A 24,150-nucleotide genomic window follows, 5' to 3' on the forward strand; every position below is an offset into this window, starting at 1 on the left:
ACACACGACAGGGCTCAGGACGGAGGGAGCTTGCTGGCAGCAGCTGCATTTCAGCAAGCCGATCTAATTAACAAGGCAGTGTACTTAAAGGGGCAATGCGCATCTCTCTCTCACACGCACACATGGTGTGTGTCTCTTTCTTTGTCTGCGATGCTGTCTACCCTCCCTCCATTCCTGCTGCCTTGTAGAGTGTGAGAGTTAACCCTTGAGGGCTCAGTCAATTGCTAGTTCATCATTTAGCAGTAAGGCATTCCCTGGGAAATATCCCACCCTCTGACTCCTCCACCTCAACCAAGCTTCACAATCATCATCACTGTGTAGCAGTATTAAATTGTTTGTTTAAAACTTATACTGTGTGTGTGTGTATATATATATATATAGAGAGAGAGAGAGAGAGTCTTCTGTCCGGTGGAAAAAAAATTCCCTGGAACCTAACCCCTCCTTTATATTAATTCTTATGGGGAAATTGGATTTGCTTAACATGGTTTCGCTTGAAGTTGTATTTTTCAGGAACATAACTACAACATTAAGTGAGGAGTTACTGTACTGAGCTAGTTGTAATCTAGTATTGGAGGCTGCCTGATGGTAATGGCAAGGGACTTTGTTTTATCCGGATTAATAACCAAAACAATGCATACTGCTTCTTGCCTGCCCAGACTGGCCATCAGCTGCAGTGATTCACCTGAACTAGCAGGGCAACATCCTCTGTGTATTAGAGGTCTCAAAGCAAAATGGTGTTCAGCTCCATGCTGCCAATAGCTGCCTTCTTAAACTTATCCACTAACCAATCAATACCAATATTGAACAATGATGGTGGCAGGACACAGCCTAGCTGAACTCCTGTGGAAATAGGAAACCATGCCACGTATCTACTATCAACTTGGGCCTTGTCTTCACTTACCGGAGGGTCCGGCGGCACGCAATCGATGTTCTGGGATCGATTTATCGCGTCTGGTTAAGACGCGATAAATCGATCCCGGATCGATCCCGGAAGTGCTCGCAGTCGGCGCCGGTACTCCAGCTCGCCGAGAGGAGTACGCGGCATCGACGGGGGAGCCTTCCTGCCGCGTCTGGACCGCGGTAAGTTTGGACTAAGGTACTTCGAATTCAGCTACGTTATTAACGTAGCTGAATTTGCGTACCTTAGTCCGAAGTGGGGACTTAGTGGGGACCAGGCCTTGAACACAGCCTTCTGTTCCGATCTCTTCTCTCAAAATGTAAATCAAGGCAACAGTAGGGCCAAGAACAACTAGCTTTCCCCAGCATAATTTAACATATGAATATGTAAAATCAGCAATAATGGATTTCGGTCAACATTTTCCAGCAATGAGTGGCACAAGCAATTTCTACATTTGTGATATTTAGAAACAATATTCTTCTGGTTTTATTTCATCAGGGTTTTTCCCCTGTTTAAATATAAATCCAGCAAGCTAGGTACAACATACTAATGAGAATATCACCCAACTGAATATTACATACAACTGAAACACAGTCGGTGTCAATGAAGATGTCTAAATGCTACCCTGTTTTTGAAAAATAAGGCTGTTTTACTTGTGGTCTCAGTTCAACATCAAGGTACCATGTTTATTGAAATATCTCATCAGCAGTTCAAATTAAGTAGGTTGCTGGAAATAAAGTCTGGTTTTGCAAAAGTGATGTTCACGAGCGTAACTCATATGGAACCATTTTGCAGGATTGGGTCCTAACCTAACACTAACATAACTACAATTAATTGAAAATAAGTATATGCAGTAAGGCTCTCTGAACCCCATTATTAACTCTTCTAATCCTATAGTTTCACTAGTTAATCCTATTTCATCCTTATAATGCTATAGTCCCACTAGTTAATCCTATTTCATCCTATGCAGAAATTAGATTGTCCAAGGTAGATGTCTGATTATCATAATAATCTTACAATGAAGACAGCAAGCAGATAAATCTAATCTTGAAGCTTTATTTATTGGATAAATTTTTTTTTACAGTTTAAATTACACTAAATTTAAAATAAAAATGCTAGTAAAATATTGTCTTCTAAAAGCTATCGCCCTATGGTGCACACTTTCTGGGCTAATTACTGGACTGGTCTGAACTACATTAAAGGGACACTATAGGTACTTTGAAAGAGACTATACACTAAAGTCAAAGTTGCCCCAAAATTTAGATTTTGTAAAATAAACTCTTACAAAAATGAAATACTTCAGGAATTAAAAATAAATTCAATAGAATTTAAAAGACCATCCAAAAGCTTAGAAACTTGCTACAAAGTGAAACTGACCTGACTATATTCATTGTGCATGTGAAGAGACATGCAAAAAGTAAACAAACATGAGCATTAATGAATTTTTTTTAATTATTTCACTTTTAATAATTTAACATTTTATTCATAAGGAAGAAGATTTGTGTCTTAAAATATTATTTTTAATTTTTCAATGTCCCAAAAGCCTGTGCCTGAGGTACATTCCTTTAGGGCAAGCTTCCATAAAAATTCTGAACTACATGATGTGAGGATGTTTGTCCTATTTCTTTAAAACTGTAGCAGGAACCCAGACTGGGGGAAGTGGGTTGGGGAAGGTTCTAGGTAGCATCTTGTTAGTGAAATAGAGAAAGAGAAGGAGTAGCTTCAGGGATCATATTGTTTTGCTTATTCATAAAGCATCTTGTCCAGAATTACAAGTATTTTTTCTGTGTTTTTTCCGCATTTCTACAGAACATGTTGTCAGAAGATGACTAATTTTGAACCAGTATGAATAGGACAAAAGAAAATGTCCCAAGAGTTCCATTATGTTAAGTCTTGAGAATGGCCTGAGTGGAAGGAGCACTTCAGCAGATTCTGAACCACAGTGGAGCTTACCACAGAGAGTGGAGAAGTACAGGTTAGTTCATTCATTTATACTACAGGGACTGAGCCTGAAAACATTTATAAATTATTTGCTTTTGTTAAGGGATGAGACAGAATTAATTATGACATAGAGTATTAGAGGGGTAGCCGTGTTAGTCTGTATCCACAAAAACAACGAGGAGTCCGGTGGCATCTTAAAGACTAACAAGTTTATTTGTGCATAAGCTTTTGTGGGTAAAAAAAACACCCCACTTCTTCAGATGCATGGAGTGAAAATTACAGATATAGGCATAAATATATTGGCACATGAAGTGAGCTTCATAGAGTTAGATTCTTTCCCTTGTTCTGATCGATTTATGCTGGGCAAAAGGACTGAAGTTCTAAGCCTAAGAAGCTCTAAAAGCCCCAGATCTGGCCAGAGAGAATTCCGCTCAGCATGGCCGGCTCCAGGCAGCAGCCCAGCAAGCAAGTGCTTGGGGCGGCCAAGGGGATAGGGCGGCCAAGGGGAAGGGGCGGCACGTCGGGCTCTTCGGGGGCGGGTCCCTCGGTCCCTCTTGGAGGGAAGGACCTGCCGCCAAATTGCCGCTGAAGAAGAAAGCGGCGCGGTGGAGCTGCCGCTGATTGCGATCATGGCTTTTTTGTTTGTTTGTTTTCTTTTTTCGCCACTTGGGGTGGCAAAAACCCTGGAGCTGGCCCAGCCTCTCAGCACAGGAACTGAGGACACTATCAGAAACCCTAATGGTGGTGTTAGGGACCAGAGAGGTGTTTTGGGGCAAGGTTGCAGTACATAGCATGTATTTATTCTGGACAATGCCACCGCCCATAGAGCAGTTCGGGGAGGCAGCTGTGACCTTAGCCCCACATGCCCCTGGGCTCTGAGTTTTGTGCTGTGCTTCTAAGAGGCACAGCACATAATCTCATGCATAATGCTTAAAAAAACCTAATCAGCATTAAATTCTATGAATGAACAGGTGTGCATTTATCCAAGGGTGCAGAGGCATGGGGAAAGAATGGTAACCTTTATAAGGACCCTATAGAAACAAGCAGAGCATTGTGACTTCACTATCAATAATGTACAGCCCATCTAATAGTTGAGATTCTAAAAGAGGAGCTTTCAGAAAATTACACTTCTTAAAATTTTGAAGTTGTTTCCAATATGCAGAGTTCAAAAGAGACTTTTTTTTTTTTTCAAAATTTAGCAAATTTTTTGTATAAAAAAAGTTACCAAAATGTATGGACATTTTTAAAATCGTTTTGATAAAATATTATAATACAAATTGATAAAATATTTAAAAAATCATAGAAAATTCACATAAAAATACATTTAAAAAAAACCTCAATAGTTTTGTCCTGAAATTTATTGTTTTAATACGAGTATTTTTTGACCAAAAACCCTTTTCATTCTAGTAATTGTCAACTACCTTTACACTTAGGCTATGTCTACACTATGAACTAGGGGTGTGATTGCCAGCTTGTGTAGACATATTGGTGCTAGGTCTCATCTGAGCTAGCATGCTAAAAATAGTAATGTAGCTGGGGAGCACAGGCAGTGGCAGTAGCAACGTCATGCTAGCTGCACCAAGTACAGTCCTGCCTGAACCTTATAGGGTGGCTAGCATTTGCCGTTGCTGCAGCTGCTTGTGCTACCTTGGATGCACTACTATTTTTAGCATGCTAGAGCAGATGAGAGTTAGCACGAGTATGTCTACACAAGCTGAGAATCATGCCCTTAAGCTCATAGAGTAGACATAGCCTAAATGTCTGAACTAACTCTGAAATAGGTGTGTAGAAGGTGCACCACCACCCATAGTGCCACCTAGTGGTTAGGCAGGGATTGATAGGTTGCCTTCCTGTTAGAAATTCGGTTCTGCCCTTCGATGGCCCTGCCTCAAGGTTTTCCGGTCCTCCCCTCCTGCACAGAGGTAGCAAGGGCTGGGGCTTGGAGTAGTCAAAGCCTATTCCAGCAGGCCTCTGACCTAGGTGAAGGCCCCTGATGTTGCATGGTCTTGTGGGAGGGGTAGGGGAGTCTGAGTCCACCCTCTCCACCAAGCTCCAGTCCAGGGCTCCAGTCCAGGGCCCTTTGGGGTGCTAAGCCTCCACCCTCTCTGGACCATTTCTTACCCATTTTTTTAGTTGTACCCTAGTAAGTAACTTTTCTCCAATCTCTGACTTGTTCGCTCAGTCACTTATCTTTCTTTTGTAGGTTCTTCACTGGTCTGTGTATTGAGGCCTCAGGCAAGGCGCTCCTGGGTAGTATTTTCCCCTGAGAGTTCAGGACAGTTGTCTGTTCCCTTCCATTCCTGCTCCAATCTTTAAAGCCCTGCCTCCAGCTTGTACAGGCCCTGCAGGTGTGACTGGATGAGGCCGCCTGGGCCCAGAGCTACTCTTTAACCCCTTGCTCACCAGTGTGGTGTTTGTAAACCCCATCACAAGGTGATACAACTGGCTTAGCATCTGAACTAGCAAAAAAGAGTAATCCACCCAAAGTAGTGAAAGCATAGTGCAAGAGTTTAAATATATAGGCCAAAGTTTTTAATTATAAAAGAGCACGATTAACTGATTTTCTTAAGTTACATTGTCAGAATGATTTCTGGTTTCTAAAAAAGGCATTTTAAAAAAGTTGCCAAGGTAAAAAATTAAGATGACAAACTTTCCCTTTCCTGGAACTGATTTGCATATTGGCTTATGCAAATTTTTCAGTCTCAGCAGCAACAGCACCATCTACTCTTACTTCATGCAACGTGAAAAGCACTCAGATACTACTGATGGATGAGTGTGGTATGAGAGTATAAATAGAACAGAATAGATTACTGGAGAGTTTACTAAAGAATCATTTTTACACTGTTAATAATAAAAACAAACAATTTCCTTTAAGTTAAATCCACTGTGGCAACTTCAATGTGCTTTATCAACCCAGTAAAGTGAAAGGCTTTTTCCACTTTAAATGTGTACAGTTTGGGATTAACTGCAATTGTATAAAAAAAGTATCCATTTTTTCTTGCTATATCTGGGACAGTTTATTTTTTAGAAAGTACATTATACACAGATTAGACATGCCACATTAACTTAGAATAACTATATACACTCAGCTATCATAGAAATGTCCCATCCAGACATTATTTGCTACTCGAGCTCTGCTCTGAAGATTTTATTTCTATTTCAGTGTCAGGCTGTTCAGATCTAGTTGTTTTGCTAATTTAACCAGATATACTATATGTTAGCTTCCCTATTAATTGCTTAGGCTTTATATTTTCTTACAAACGGAACATTACCTTAATATTTCTGGCACATCATGCAGCCTACTAATGATTGGATAGTTTACTTGTAAATAAGAAGAAGTAAGTATTGTTGGTATGATTTGAAAATGTGATACTCCCTCAGACCAAAACTGAGACTTTCCAGTCTAAGTCAAAGAAATCCTGCTGGTTTTCCCACACTTGCAGGAAACAATATGCTAACATTTCATCTTAATCCCCCTAACATTAGCTTCACTATTCTCATTATGTGAATCATATAGTCTTCTCCTTCCATTCTGCTTTAATCTGCTTAATGCATAATACTGAACAACCAAGGAAGGTCTTTCATCATTTTGAATATCAGACAAAGGTTTTTCTGCAAAGTGCTGAGGATAGCCAAAAGTACAGGGAAGGTCTGCTGCCCTGCTCTTATTAAATAATTCCACTTATTCTTGTTTTCCTTTGTGATACATGTGACCAATGAGCGAAAGTTTGAAAAATCCACTTGTTTTTATTATCCAAATGCAGCCGGTCATGACATGGATACGGGAATCTCTGCTCTTTTATTTGGATCCTTTCAAATATGTTTGACTGGTGGCTCGTAAATTAAACAGTGAGTCCTAGTCATCACAATAGGAGTCTCCACTTCCAAGTGTGCGAGTGAAGGCTATGCACATTTGAATTGTACCTCAGATATAATTACTGTCTGTTAAATTTATTAAACACGGAAATTTTTATTCTGGCCTCTTTAATATGTTAGCCTTACAAACAGAAATTGTTTCAGTTGCACTGTGGGAATAGAAGTGCCAGTCCTGGAAAACAGACTAACATATTATCAGCAGATAAATATAATGTATGCACTTAGTGAGCAGTCTGCGGATGCTGTTCAGTTGTTGATTTTGCTTCATTTCTCTGCCAATAGATTGATGGTTTATGTGAATATTAACAGAGTTGAAGAATGCCCCTCCCTACCCAGGGCTACTTTGCAGAATTAAAGGCTAAAAGACACTGAAATAATGGTACATGAGGTCAATTGGGTAATGTGCAAAATCCTTTGAATGAGTTGTCCCAAACTATAATTTAATTTTGAAAACAAGAAAGGCTATGCAGTGTCAATCACTGATGAGAGTATTTTTTTACATAAGCTTTTTGTTTTGTTTGTGTTTCTCTGCTTATACAACAGATTTTATTATAGGCAGAGCTGATAGTATCACTTATAGTTAAAGTTGGCCAACTTTTCCCATTATAAGACCCTGTTTTCAATTGCTTATAACTTTGTCAGACTCTAACCATTTGGGCTGGGTGTCTGCCTTGAGCTGATATTTTGGGGAATTTTTCAGCAAAAATGGCTCTAGCACCTTCATGACTGGGACAAGAAGCTCAGAAGGACAGGATGACTGGGAGAGGAGACTGGGGCTGGCTAGGCAAAGATTTCTGAGACTGGATATTTGTTCAATATTGTCATCTCAGCAGTTCACTACAGTTGAATATTCACTGAAGCACTGAAACACTTGAAAAAAAGCTGAACTTATTACAGTTTGAGGGGGTCAATCTCCCTTTTAGAAAAATTAATTTTTGCTTCAAACATATGAACTTTATAGATGCCATCTGGTAAAAAATAAATTGCTGTGTTTTGTCAATGTTTCTGATCTGGATTCAATACGTTTCTTTAATGACCTATCTCCAGCTTGGAGAAGTATGAATTCTGTGTCCCTGATGATGACATCTGCTGCTTGGAGAAGTATGAATTCTGTGTCCCTGATGATGACATCTGCTGCTTTGCCGTGCAATTGGGCAAGTGCAATGAGCAAGTTGTTGGTGGAGTTCAAAAGCTCTTCTAGAGAGAGTACCCTGTCCACTTCAGAACACTCAAAGGTGGATCAAGACTATACTGGACCCAATTTCACCAAAACTTTACCACTCTATGCCCTCCCTCACACAGCTAGTAGTGTGTGCTGCACATAAGGCTGAACTAGTCACTGCTGAGCCTCACGCTCCTGGGGTGACTAAGGCTATCAAGCAATCAAAAAAAAAATAATCACAATTAATTATGTGATTAAAAAATTAATTGCGATTAATCACGCAATTAATCACACTGTTAATAATAGAATACCATTTATTTAAATATTTTTGGATGTTTTCTACATTTTCCAATATATTGATTTCAATTATAACACAGAATACAAAGTGTACAATGCTCACTTTATATTTATTGTTATTACAAATATTTGTACTGTAAAAAAAAAATAGCATTTCAGTTCACCTAATACAAGTACTGTAGTGCAATCTTTTTATCATGAAAGTTGAATTTACAAAGGTAGAATTATGTAAAAAAAACTGCATTCAAAAATAAAACAATGTAAAACTTTACAGCCTACAAGTCAACTCATGCCTATTTCTTGTTCAGACAATTTCTTAGACAAACACTTCGTTTACATTTGCAGGAGATAATGCTGCCCGCTTCTTGTTCACAATGTCACCTGAAAGTGAGAATAGGTGTTCACATGGCACTGTTGTAGCCGGAGTCACAAGATATTTACATGTCAGATGCGCTAAAGATTCATATGTCCCTTCATGCTTCAACCACGATTCCAGAGGACATGCGTCCATGCTGATGACGGGTTTTGCTCAATAACAATCCAAAGCAGTGTGGACCTAAGCATGTTCATTTTCATTATCTGAGTCAGATGCCACCAGCAGAAGGTTGATTTTCTTTTTTGATTGTTCGGGTTCTGTAGTTTCCGCATAGGAGTGTTGCTCTTTTAAGACTTCTGAAAGCAAGCTCCACACCTCATCCCTCTCAGATTTTGGAAGGCACTTCAGATTCTTAAACTTGGGTTGAGAACTGTAGCTATTTTTAGAAATCTCACATTGGTACCTTCTTTGCGTTTTGTCAAATCTGCTGTGAAAGTGTTCTTAAAATGAACATGTGCTGAGTCATCATCCTAGACTACTATAACATGAAATATATGGCAGAATGCGGGTAAAATAAGCTGGAGACGTAAAATTATCCCCCAAGGAGTTCAGTCACAAATTTAATTAACAAGTTTTTTTTTAACAAGTGTCATCAGCATGGAAAAATGTCCTCTGGAATGGTGGCCGAAGCATGAAGGGGCATACGAATGTTTAACATATCTGGCATGTAAATACCTTGCAATGCTGGCTACAAAAATGCCATGTGAAAGCCTGTTCTCACTTTCTGGTGACATTTTAAATAAGAAGTGGGCAGCACTATCTCCCGTAAATGTAAACAAACTTGTTTGCCTTAGCGATTGGCTGAATGAGAAGTAGGACTGAGTGGACTTGTAGACTCTTAAGTTTTGCCTTGTTTTGTTTTTGAGTGCAGTTATGTAACAAAACAAAAATCTACATTTGTAAGTTGCACTCTCATGATAAAGAGATTGCCCTACAGAAAAATACTGTTTCTGTTGTTTATCATTTACCATGTAAATATTTCTAATAAAAAATAATATAAAGTGAGCAGTGTACACTTTGTATTCTGTTTGTAACTGAAACCAATATATTTGAAAATGTAGAAAAACATCCAATTTTTTAAAACAAATTTCAATTGGTATTCTATTGTTTAACAGTGTGATTAAAAATGCAATTAATCATGATTAATTTTTTTAAGTTAATCATTTGAGTTAACTGCAATTAATCGACAGCCCTAGTTGTGACATGGCCTGTGAATTCAGGGTGCATTTACTTCTCCCGGTTTCTGCTGTGTACTGTGCTAACTACTGTTCACTGACTCACTTCTGCATCCAATAGTGGCCTTAGGCCCAGGTCATCTATGCAGACATACAGGACCTCTTATAGAGCACCCAAGTATACTTATCTGACCGGCCAGCCATAGCAGTACTAAGAACACTATCCATCTCTAGTTGTTCTGTAAATCCCCTCAGTCATCTAATCCCCCATATAGAGTTTGTATATAACTCTTTTCACCTTTTCCTTGTCCTGTCAATAATGGTTGGCAGCTCTTTTACTTCAAGGGCTCTTGTCAAGTTAGTCTTCCAAGCTGACACCAACCTTCTTCATGTCCTCCTTCTGTGTTGCAAGCAATCTTTTATTGTGGTCTTTATCCCATGACTGCTACCTCTTGTACTCTCTGGCCAACATATCCCACATCTCATCATCTGACATGACCCAGCCATCTCAGTGAGCCCTCCATTTACACCAAGTGCTCTTCATGAGACTCCTAATTTCAACATCCACATTCCCATCACGGCTCAACACTGAACTGAAATACTTATATTGTTGCACAGACTTTAACTCCATACCATCCAGTTTTACTGGCTTCTCATTGTTCCTCTCAATGAAGCTTTGCATGTATTCTGTCTTTTGTTGGGTGATTTATAAGCCATTTTCAGCTCTCCTGAGCTCTAGGTCCCTTTTTGGTTCATATTTATCTTCAGGGAACATGATATAATCAGTGAAAAGCATGCTCCAGAGAGCCTCTCCCCTAATCTCCTGTGTCAAACTGTCCAGTACAGTCACAAGTAGGAAGGGCTTAAGGCTGATCCATGATGTAGGCTCACCGTCACATTTCTTTTTTCAAAGCTTTGTTCTCCATGACAATTGTCATAGCCCTCACTGTGTTCTCCCACATGTCCATTGAGATTTGCTCTGATAATTAAGTGCTCCTCAGCTTGTGGTACTTCACTTATCACTTGGTCAAACGCTATCTGGAATTTCTCCTTCTCATCACATATACACCAATCTGTGGAGTGTCTCTGCATGTAGTGTTGCAGATTTGTCCTCTGTTCAGTGCTATTCTAACTTTCTTTAGCTGGTCACTCTTCCTTTGGATATTCATTGCTATATCCTGTAATATTTCTGCTACCATTATTCCTAGTCCATTCCTCCTTGATACTGAGCCAGGATACATTATTTTGTAATCCTCCCTGTGATAATGGATTTTGACCCTTTCCATTTTATCTCTAATATACAGGAAATGTGTACTCTCCTTCTCTTCAGTGTCTTGGCTACTTTTCTTGATTTCCCAGTCATTGTTCCTACATTCAGGGAAACTATATGTGGTTCTTGGGTTCACTTCTTTAGCTGCATGCGCCCAGAATGTACAGCAATTTTAGCAGCAAGCATGTAACAAGCTCTATTAAGCAAGTTGCAAATTGTAATTTTTGGAGGCTTGTAACTCAGACGAATTTGGGTGTATTTTGATAGGAGCATAATAAAAAGCACCTCCCTGACCCAAGACTGCCTTCTTGCCAAATTTTAAGTTACTGCTTCAAAACATGCTAGTACAAGAAACTTTCAAAGAAATGGTTAGAAATGTTTAATACGGGCAAAACTACCTATTTTTTCCAACCCTTTCCTTGAAAATAGCTGAAACTTTTTCACTGAATTATTAGCAAAATAACTGAAACTAAAGCAGAAACATGGTATGGTAAATTTCAGCCTGAACAATTAAAGTTTGACAAAGTTATATGCAATTGAAAACAGGGGCTTATAATGAAAAGTCTTAGGTAACCTTAACCATAAGCATCACTACCAGCTCTGCCTATAATACAGTCCATTTCCTTGTAATTTTGCTCTTGCAAAACTTTTTAGGATATGGAGTCTATGAAAGATTTTGTACAAAATAAAGTTATATTGTATATATCTACACTCATCTAAAGATGAATACACTCATCTACATATGAATGACTCATGTTTCACGGTGTCAAGTAATAAGCTTGCAGCCAAAACAAAACAGCTAAATAAAAACACTATAACACAAAAGGTTACTTTCCCAACTAACACTGCTTTTTCTTATTTAATCTCAGCTACAAAAGCAACTCTGTTGTGACTCCAGCGGCATCTGATATTATTAAACCCCTTAGTCATATGCACCCCAGTGTCCAGGCTCTTTGTGTAAAAATATATATATATATTTTATATATATATGAAATCCTCATTTTGATTTCAGGGGTGAGATTTCAAGCCACAGTCTATAAAAGACTGATGTCAAACACATTCAAGGTCAGGATCTATCTTCCAGTCAATAGTGTTTGTTTAGTTCTTACTATGGTTCTTATCCTTTCTATTTCCATTTATTCTATTCCTTGCATGACCTATTCTTCTTTCCTGACCCAAGTGATCATGATATTTCCTTGATGCTCTTACAAGCATTTTAAACAACCATTTCTATTTATTCTTAAACAAATTGTCTGGTATGCAGTATAACAAGTATTTAAGTCTAATTTAAAAAATCATATTCTCGCCCACATTTATGTTCTAATTCACCTCCATGATTCTCTGCAATATAAATTGTCGAGTCTAATGGTTTAATTATATTGTTATTTTTAACTTTGGGAGGCCAGCTGTACAGGAATTGCATTCACTAGCCAATTTATATCAGGTATCATACTGCTTTGGCCTAGAACTCATAAAATTTCATTAAAGTTAACTAAACAGAGTTGTGTTAAGTTTGAAGTGTATGTAGTCTCTTAATAAAATACATTAGGAGCAGATAAGGAACAAATTCTCTATTGAAAACAGACTTAGAATGGCTCATGCTATCCCATAATTTTTAGGTTAACTTTTGTTAAAGTGATCTATACCAGGGGTAGGCAATCTATGGCACGTGTGCCGAAGGCGGCACGCGAGCTGATTTTCGGCGGCACTCACACTGCCCGGGTCCTGGCCACCACTCTGGGGGGTTCTGCATTTTAATTTAATTTTAAATGAAGCTTCTTAAGTATTTTGAAAACCTTATTTACTTTACATACAACACTAGTTTAGTTATATATTATAGACTTATAGAAAGAGACCTTCTAAAAATGTTAAAATGTATTACTGGCACGCAAAACCTTAAATCAGAGTGAATAAACGAAGACTCGGCACATCACTTCTGAAAGGTTGCTGACCCCGATCTATACCATATAACCATACAGAATGCCAATATTTAACACATTCCTGATCCCGAATATGAAAGTTATTTTAACATGACTTTTATTAACTAGAAAACTAAAGTAGATTATCTTGAAAAGTGGTTTAATATAGGGATTATTCTGTCTCAAGGTGTGGTGCTTATTATGTACAGATACAAACCATTGGGACTTCTGACACTTGGGGTACTGGAACTTTCACCAAAGGATGGTGTGCAAATGTTTGTACATGCAACTGAGCATCTGAAAATGTAATTCCTCTAACCCTGTCACACTTCAGGGAGAAGTAGGCACTAACACTCTGCATCAAGAAAATAATCTAGTGATTTGAGTGTGGAACTGGGAGCTCCTGAGTTCTAATCCTCACAACCCTTATGGTCTTGAACAAGTCACTTAATCTCTCTGCATCAGTTTCTCCATTTGTAAAACCAGAATAATAAAATTTACCTACCTCAAAGGAAGATTATGAGGATTAATTAATGTTTATAACATGTTTAAAAGTTGATAGTGAAAAGTTTTATTTCTATCAAAACAAAACAGAAAATCCTCTTGTGCCTCCTGTCTAGATTAATAAGCAGGAGAGCTGATCAGCATTTCTTATATTTCCCAGCACACATTCCCACTGATCTGGTAGGCACATTTCCTTTTTTGGTTTACTGATTGGTGGGTCTTTGACAAAATAAAATATTCTAGTGAGGAGGGAACTTAAAGTGTTTGGGGTTTAAAATAGTGTATAAACATTTGAAAAAGTTCTGCTAAAACATTTTTTAAATTTGATCCCTTTACTCCACAATTCCCAGGAAGTCACAAGTCATCCTGTGCATATGCTACCTCCCTGTACATGGCTGAGTCACTGATGCTTGCAAATTGCACCATGTGATTTCCCCACTAATGAACTGCCATAGTGGAGATGGCTTAGCTGAGTGGATGAGCTGCCTTACCGCTAGAGGCAGCCCTTGCTTAAGGTTTATAGCTCAAGACCATGGACTATAACCCTCTGGGCTCCAATAGCAGCACCAAGGGGCAACAAACTCCCTTTACCCCGGGACTCTGTCACCAGGGATGTGGGGCTACAATGGGAGAAGGTCCTGTGCTCTCATAGCCAGGCTCAAGTTGGGATGGGAGGTGCTGGAGAAACAGGGAATAATAGTGTGGAGGACAGAGAATGAACAACAGTGATAAAACCAGATCTCAAAAGATATGTGGGAGGGGAAGTGTTAAGGAACAGATATGTTCTCATTGTGATGGCTCATGATTATCTGGTATGGATAGGGGCATCAGTTTTCTAACACACTGTTTTGGTTAATGTAGAGAGGACAACATGCATCTAGAATCAAGTTAGGGAATGATATTATAGCTAGAACCCTGTGCATAATGCAACTGTGCTATTGGGGAAAATGCATCATAATAGTCCTTTTTGAAACTGGTGCATAAATGTCCTCGAGAATCTCAAGTCTCATAAAAAAGTTGTTAGATCTTATGTGTGGGAAGATGCCTGCCTTTTGTTTATCTCCACCTATTGTCACTTATCATACATTTACATTTGTTGGAATGGGGATTGTGTGTGGACAGTGTCTGGCACAATGGGGCTCTGATCCCTCACTGTCAAATTGTGAATTATTTTAGAAGGCTTCACTAACAGGTGGGAGCAGAGGCTCTAACTTTGTGGGTGTTCCGGGGCTCATGCATCCATGGAAAAAAAAATTGGGGGTGCTCAGCACCTATGAGCCATACTGGTTCCTGGCCCCCCCCTGAGTTTTGTACCTGAGGTCTGCTAACAGCACATGCCTTAGGCCTAGACAGTGTGTGGAGTGTGGAATGTGATAAGTTCTGCACTGCTCCCAACTTCCGCCTTTGGGACAGGGAATTTGTTTATAAACAGAGGCAGGGTGATTAAAATAAAATGCTTGTCATTAAATGAAATTAAGGATTGTTAGATGATCTCCAAAGCATTGCCAGGCACTCCTGTTAAAAGATAGATAGGAATAAATGGTCCATTTTCAGAATGGAGAGAGGTAAACAGTGGTATCCCCCAGGGGCCTATAATGTGACTAGTGCCGTTCAACATATTCATAAATGATCTGGAAAAAGGGGTAAACAGTGAGGTGACAAAATTTGCAGCTGATACAAAATTACTCAAGATAGCTAATGCAAAGCTGACTGCAAAGAGTTACAAAGGGATCTCAGAAAACTGGGTAACTAGGCAACAAAATGGCAGATGAAATTCAGTGTTCAATGCAAAGTAATGCACACGGCAAAATATAATCCTGACTATACAATCTAATAAACTAAATGACCTGTTACCCATCAAGAAAGAGATCTTGGAGTCATGTGCAGTACTCTGAAGCACTATGCAAATGTATAAGGAGCCTTCTCACCGTGTCTGTATCATCCTGAACTGCAGAACGCTCATTCTCCAGCTTCAGAAGACTTAAAAATCATCTCCAGTCATCAATGGGACAGACACAACTGAATAATGTATGTGTACTTAACGTGCATCAAGACCGTACCAGGGAACTAGATGTAAATAAGATTGCTGATAGTTTCATGCAGAAAGCTACAGTAAGACGTAATGTCTTTAAACTGGGATGTTAGTGAAGACAGCTTGTAGGTTACTGCAATGAATGTAATATACTGTAATTCATGAAAATGTAATTATGTAGTTCATAAGAATTTAATCATTATTAAAATAGTAAAGATACCAATGATAAACACCCATTCAATAACTATAACATGAAAGAAGTGTATAAATATGCTGAAAATAGCCTTCCCCCAAAACTGGCAGTGCCTCCCCCGCCAAACACACCTACCTCTTCAAAAGCACTCATTGGCAAATATAAAAGTCAGTGCTTATGGGTGGGAGGCTATTTGGAGTAACGAGTCCCCTTTTTCCCCACATGAAAAACTGAATAGTAGGATCTCAATTTTCCATAGTTCAACAAATGAATGAAAACAATAGCATGAATAGAAGCTACCCTCTTCTATTGTGATTCTACTGCCTCCGAAGTCTGAATCAGACTTTATCATATTCCTGGAGAGTGTCCTCGGAGTTTTCAGAGAGAAATACATCTCAGAGCACAGATAGATAACATCAGTTTGATGCCCAAAGTGATACCAGAGTCAAATAAGTGCCATTAAATAGGAACTCCTTGATCCCAGCTTTGCTTTTCCTAGAGAAGTACTATTAGTAAGTTATTTCTGGTTTTATTTGATCTCTTCTAGCTCCTCTAGACTTTTTGGTTTAGCTATTTCCTGACAGTGTTTATTAGCTTGGCTATTAGGCTGAGAAAAAATTTCCCCATATCTTTTGATGCTCTCTTATTAGACTTTGTAAATTTAATTGAAAGTCATACACATTGATCTCATTGAGTTGGGAGGGGCATTGCCACAACCTTGGGATTGTAGACTTGGGGTCTGCTCTTACTCCCACTATAATCAGTGGTTGACTTCAGCAGGAGCAGGATCAAGCCCATAAGTATCAGATTTCAGAGAGTAGTTAACTTGGCATTTGCATTCAAAGAGATTCATGTGCTGGTGTTAGATTTTGGATGTTAGTAATTTTGCGATTGACTGGATTTGGAATGGGATTTGTTTTGTAATAAATGTTTTTCTAAAACATTGGGGATTGCTTAGAATAGAAGCAGGACAATGGGATGGTTAGTGTGAGCTGGTGTGCTTTGGTCAGACGGAGCGTGGCACAGAGTGCACTTGGTCTGGTGGGATGGTCAGTCAGCCCCTGTTTTGTGAATCTCTATGGTGGTCCCATTCTGGGCTATGAGGGGTGTTAGTTTCAATCCTACTGGTGTATATGGGTTTCCCCTTATACTTGGCGAGGTTAGCTGGTCCTCAGGGGATCTGGAAACCTCTTTGGTTCTTAAGTCTTTGTGGAGGGATCGGTAGGGGAACCCAAGCCCGCCTATTCCACTGGGTTCCAGCTCAGGGCCCTTTAACCAGGCAGTCAGAATCAAACCTCAACAACTCCTCCTGCTCTGCCCTGAGCTCCTTCCTACCTCCCTTGGTTCTGTAGGTTTTTCCAGCCTGTTGGTCCAGTCATCTCTGCTCTGGGGTGTTGTTTCTGGCAGGCTTCTTATAAGCTTGCTGGCAAGATTGTCCTTCTCTAGCCTGCTTGTTCCTTTAGCACCACCCCACCCCTCTGCTTCTCAGCTGTTTTATTCTCTTAGCTGCTGTGAGGCTGCCAATCAGTATTGGCAGGGCTGGTTGCTGCATTAACTCCTTGGTTGCCAGGCCAGCATGGGATCTATATATCCCATGACAGTTAGTTTAGACAAAAGATGCAAAATGCCACATGAAACTAGTAAAGAATTCACTTGGAACTGTTCTCTGAAGCTGGCTACTCTGGGATTATTTTAGTGTTGGTGACAACTGCCTTTTCAAGATTAATATAGATTTTGTGCTCATTTACAGACCACCGCACACTAAAAGATTCATAACTTGTTGGCAATGGGGACAAAATACCCCAAACCTCTTGTCCTGGGAGATTTCAGCACACACACTGACAAGGCTACAGATGCAAAAGCCCCAAAATTCATCTTCTCACTTGCCTCCCTAGGACTTCCACAGGTCATCTCTGGTGCAAACCATGCATAGCTGGTCACACTGTGGACTTTATCTTCCGCCTCACTGTCAAGATCAAGGACATCACAACCCAATTGCAGTCTTGGACAGACAATCATCTCATTAAGGCAGCGATAAGAAACGCTGCAGCTCTCAGGCAGCAAGAAAGACCATGTTCAAATCAGGATAATTGAAGACTAATGGACTCCAACAAATTCCAAAGCCTGCTGAATGACAACACTGCACCCACAGGATGAAGAGTAGAAGACCCAGTGAATCTGGATTCGGGCCAGAATGTGGAATTGAAATAACTTTAATGGCACTGATGATGGATGATCTCCTTCTGTCAGTGGACAGAGGATGTACCTCCATTCTCATCCTCCTGGAACTCATTCGACTCTGTTGACCAGGAGATACTGCTGTCTTGTCTGAGAAAGGTGGTAGGAGTCCAGGGTAATGTGCTAAAATGGTCAGAGTCCTTCCTGGAGGGACACTCCCAACAAATAATGATGGGTAAATGCACCTCACTAGTAGACCCCTCAGTTCTGGATTCCCAGAAGGATCAATTCTCTCTGCTTCTACATGCAACCTCTAGGTGAACTGGTCAGACAACATCCAAGTGCCAGCAGTATGGAGGTGATACACAACTCTACCTATCCTTCACCACACATGACCACAGCACTACCACAAAGATGTCTCAGTGCTTGAATGAGATCAGCTCATAGAGGAAGAACAGCTGGTTGAAACCAAGCAAGACAGAGGTGATGCTGGTGGATAGAAGAAAGCATTTTGAACTGTTTGCAGCCACAGTATAGTCTCCTGTGGTTGAAAATACACACCTATAATTGGTCAGTTTAGTCTGTAGTCAAGGAATACTATTGGATTCCTTGCTGACACTAAGCTTCACATAGCAGCTTCCATAAAGAATGTTTTCTGTCATCTCCAGTTGGCTAGAAGACTCCATGCTGTCCTGGTGGGTGATGATCTGGTCTCAGTTATTCATGCCTTTGTCACTTCTTGACTCACTAAAGCAATGTGATGTAACCAGGCATGAAGCTTTCAGTGCTTAGGAAATGCCAACTATTTCAAAACACTGCAACATATCTCCTCAACAACAGAGGCTACCACACAAATCCACACTGTCTTCCCATAGAATTTCAAATCAAATTCAGTCTCCATCCTTATCTTCAAGGTGCTGCATAGCCTGGGTCTAGGATATTTAAAAGATTGCCCAAAGTTCTGGGATGAATATTGTGGTTTATAACTATGTTCCTCTGACACAATGATACATCCTACAATAAGGGTAAAGCTCATGTGTGCAAGACAGAACTTCCTTGGGACCTGGTTCGAGACTGTGGAATGAACTCCCATCAGAACTAAAGACCATCACAAACTACACCACCTTCCACTCCTAGTGCAAGGTCCTTGCCTTCTTTAACATAAATACACAGCAACATATATATTTTTAAAAAAACCCAAAACACATGTGACAAAGTTCCTCCTCTGCCCTGGTGGGTCCTGTGCTTATTGGCAGATTTGCTCGCCTCAGAGATTCACAGCAGCCCTCAGTTTGGCCACTTTTGCTAGTGGCTCAAACTTGCCATTCACTCAGCTAACCTCATCACTGGCCAGCATGGGGAAAGGGAGGAGAATAATCCCTGCAGTCTCTGCTGACCCACCTAGTGGGTCGGGGGATAGGCCACAGACCTTCTCCTCTGGTGGGACCCACAGTCCAGGTCAACTCCTCTTGTATCAAATAGGTTGTTGAGGGGCATAGGGGAACCTGGGCCCTCCCTCTACTCTGGGTTCCAGCGCAGGGCCCTGTGGATCACAGATGTCTATAGTGTTTCCTGTAACAGTTGTGTGACAGCTACAACTCCCTGGGCTACTTCCCCATGGCCTCCTCCCAACACCTTCTTAATCCTCACCGCAGGACCTTCCACATGATGATACTTGTACTCCTCAGTCCTCCAGCAGTACACCTTCTCACTCTCAGCTCCTTGTGCGCCTCTTGCTCCCAGCTCCTCGCACGCACCTCACTAACTGAACTGAGGTCCTTTTTAAACCAGGTGCCCTGAATAGCCTGCCTGTCCTAATTGGTCCTGATTCTAGTAGCTTCTTAATTGGCTCCAGGTGTCCTAATTAGCCTGCCTGCCATAATTGGTTCCAGCAACTTCCTGATTGTTCTGGAACAGCCTATTATCTTACTCAGGGAAAAGGGACCTACTTAATCTAGGGCTAATGTATCTACTTTCTATCACTCTCCTCGTAGCCCTCTGGCCTGACCCTGTCACATACACCATACCCAAAACAAAATACTCCATTGCACACAATTCTTCCCTTAGGGAAAGGTTAGAGAATAAACAACACATGACAGCTGTATAGACATGTTGCTTAATATATTACTGGAAGGTGCTCAGACACTACAGTGATGAGCATGGTATAAGAACCAAGTTTAGTTAGTATAGTATAGCATAATACAGCATAGAATGTTACAGGGAAGTTCCTTCCTGACTGCAAAAGATTAAAAAAAATCACTTGGCAAAATCAAGAGTCAGCCTATCATTCAGTCTGTTGGAAATGTAATCTAACTTGGCTAAAAGCTATCCAGAACAATCATACCAAGTAGATTCCTGGGTTTCAAACATATACTTTAGCTACAGACCTGGTTATCTTTTTAAACCTATGCCAGATCTTTCTACACACTGTGATTAATTTCAGAATTCAGTGCTCTCATTTAAAAAATATCATTCGCTCACATCCTTCCCGCATGGTATTAGAGCAGTTTCTCTAATCTACATTTTCTTTGGGATCTTTTCAAACTCCAGAATTACTGATCTTTGGCCTCTCTCTGGTAAATTGAGCCTGCTCACGCCTGTGTGTGACATCGGAAATGTGAAAACTTATTAGTTTTTTCTTAAGCTCCGCCAGTGACAGGCAATGTATCTCTTAATGGAGTCAATGCAGCCATTTATCTATGTGGCAGGAGCACAATGGAGACTAAAAAGCATTATGATGCAGTAACATGACTCATTTTTGATTAATAGATAAACAAAGTTTGTTACCTTTAAGTTAAAGTTGCTCAATGTCTTAGGTTTTTAGGTGCCTGTCATCATGGTAGTTAATAATAAAGTCGAACCATATGAATTCTAAGCAACATTACAGTTAAGAAACCTAAAAGCATGGAAAAAAACAAGTAAAGAAGGGTGATTTTCAGAGAGACTCATAGCTCATATAAATACTTAGATAAATGTTCACATATATATATATATATTAGCGAGACAAGCTAGAGAGCTAATATCTTTTATTGGGCAAATTTCTGTTGGTGAAAGAGACAAATTTCTGAGCTACACAGAGCTCTTCAGGTTTGGGAAAGATACAAGGTGGTACAGATTGTTTAGCATAAATAGTTAGCACATATTGTAAGAGATCATTCAAGATGAAGTGGCCAGTTAACATCTCTGCAGTCATGGGACAAAAAAGTGGGTTACAAATGGTCGTAATAAACCATAAATCCAGTGTTTTTATTAAGACCATGATTTTTTAGTGTCTAACAAAGCTATGAATTTAAGCTCCCAGGGTAATTTTTAGAAGGTGTTGTGCAGGTTTCCTTTGAGGAAAGGACTGGGAGGTTATATATGGAGTGATCATTCTGTGAAAAATGTTCACCTACGGGTGATATGGTGTTTTTGTCTTTTATAATTTTTCCGTGTGACTTCATTTGAGAACTCATCATCAGCTACTGCCACACACTGGAAGGAAAAATCAGTAAACCTACCTGGAAATCATGCAAAAACCCTAAACCAACTTTAAAAAAACCCTCATGACAATCATCCAACAGAAAATCAAATAGTGGAACCACTACAACAACTTCACAACCCACAGAACACCATCTCTGGGAGAAACCATGGCACTAGGACCCACCACATGGACATTACACGACACCTCAACATCATCAATTTATCAAGACTATCCCTAACCAGAGCTGAAGTATCTGTACTCTCCAAGGGACTGAACTTCTGCCCCATCACAGAACCTGATACTATACTAATGTGGAGAACTAGAAGAATTTTTTCACTGACTCTGCCAGAAAGAATTATTTCACAACAATGATAATATCACCCACAACTATCATGTCCCTACAGACAGGCATAAGAAAAAAGAATCATTTGATTGGACACCCCGCAGTGGACAGCCCACTTGATCATTACATTGTTTGCGTCAGGAAAAAAATTGACTATGAAATCCTTAACAAACATCACATCCACCACAATCTCTCCACTGCCAAGAGCATACTTACGCAGTCCCTGAAATCCAGTTACCAGATAGCGACCAAACCAGTGGACATAGGAGGTGCCATAGTAATTCTCAACAATGAGGACTACGTTAATTAGTCCAACCAACAACTTTCTGACATTACCTGCTATAAAGAACTCAAAGAGGACCCCACACCACAATTCAACCAGGAAATTAAGGACCTCATCAGATATTTCTCCAAACTATTCCAAGAGAAACTCTACATCCTCATCTCCCACAGACCCACTCCAGTGACCTTCTATGATGCTGAGCCATCATATCTGGCCATTGCACTATTAATAAAGGAATATCAGAACTCATAGAACCATCCTCAAACCACTCACCATAAAGGGCCAGCTTCCTCCAGGACACAACTGACTTCCTCCAGAAACTCCACAACATTAAAAATCTCCCACAGAAGAACATCCTTGCCACAATTTATGTCACTTTCCTCTTTGCCAACATCCCTTATAATGATGGCATCGCTGACACATTGCCAAACTCATCCATTTCATCCTCACCCATAACTATGTTACATTTAACAACAAACATTTTGTCCAAATCATGGGAACAGCCATGAGTACTAGGATGGGTCCCCAATATGGTAACGTCTTCATGGATTACCTTGAGGGAGAATTTCTGGACAAATGCACTATGAAACCAATGATATATCTGAGATACATTGATGATATTTACATCTTTTGGATAGATGATTTAAACTTCCTCATAGATTTCCAACACAACTTCAACAACCAGCACGCATCAATCAAACTTTCTCTAGAGCACTCCCACACCAACATCAACTTCTCGGACACCATGATCAGCTTCAACAATGGAACCCTACAGATAACTATATACAAGAAACTCATGGATCACCACACTTATTTCACAGATCCAGTAACTACTCCAAACACACCAAGAAATCTATTATCTACAGTCAGGTACTCAGATACCACAGAACATGCTCCGAGGAGAAAGATTGGGATACATAACTTACTACACTTTAAACTGCTTTCACCAAACAAGGACATTCAACCAGAAAAATAGATCTTATCATGGAATGAGCCACTCAAATACCCAGAAAATATACTTCAATATGGAAAAAAAACCTCTGACTACACACCCTTAGTTTTCACCTACCACCCCACACTGGAACCCATACAGGGTATCATTAAAAAATGACAAGCCATACTTGATGGGGACCACATCCTGAAAAAAAATCTTCCTCAAGTCCCCCTCTTCTGGCCTTCAAACAATCCCCAACCTTGCCAAGTTCATCATCAGAAGCAAGCTCCCCACAGACCAGGACCAACCAACTCAAAGCAGCACCAGCCCCTGCCAGAACAACACATGCAAAACCCGCAGACATATATCTCCACTATTATGACATACCTTTCAAGATCCATGGGTCCTACACATGCCTATCACAACATGTGGTGTACCTCATCCAATGAACTATATGCTCTAATAACAACTCTGGGGGTAAAACCAGACAATCACTATGCTCTCCAATGAACTCACACAGAAAAATGATAAAAGACAAAAACACCATATCACCTGTAAGTGAACATTTTTCACAAAACAGTCACTCCATATATGACCTCTCAGTCCTTGTCCTCAAAGGAAACCTGCACAATGCCTTCTAAAGATGAGCTTAAATTCATAACTTTGCTAGAGACTAAAAATCATGGTTTTAATAAAGACACTGGATTTATGGCTCATTACAACAATCTGTAACCCACTAACCTCTACTTTTTGTCCTATGATTGTAGAGGTGTTAACTGGCCACTTCACCTTCAGTGGTCTCTTACAATATCTGTTTCACCTTGTATTTAGCCATGATACTCCAAATACCTTTCCCAGTCTTGAAAAAGAGCTCTGTGTAGTTCAAAAGCTTGTTTTTTTCACCAACAGAAATTGGTCCAATAAAAGACATTACCTTACCTCCCCCTTGTCTGTGTAATATCCTGGGACCAATACATCTACAACAACACTGCAGACAACTCATGTATATATCATATTTCACATTCCACAAATATCTACGTGTGTTGGCTGCATATCTATACTTTTTTAGGTAACCCATATCTCTACAAGGGGCTCAAATAGCTCTCCTGAACTCTGAGGAATTCAGAACCAGATTCAGATCTGGATCCAAATTTTGTGACAAGCCTAGGCACTATGCTGTTGCCTTGGCCAGAGCAAACTCTGTTCTTTGTGTAAATAGAGCATCTACTTTTATTAGTTAGTTTTGACCATGGATTATGGCTGCTCTCACAGAATGACCAGACAGAGACCTATTTATGTCATACTG

The sequence above is a fragment of the Malaclemys terrapin genome, chromosome 11 (genome assembly GCF_027887155.1).
Source record: "Malaclemys terrapin pileata isolate rMalTer1 chromosome 11, rMalTer1.hap1, whole genome shotgun sequence".
Lineage (NCBI taxonomy): Eukaryota > Metazoa > Chordata > Testudines > Emydidae > Malaclemys > Malaclemys terrapin.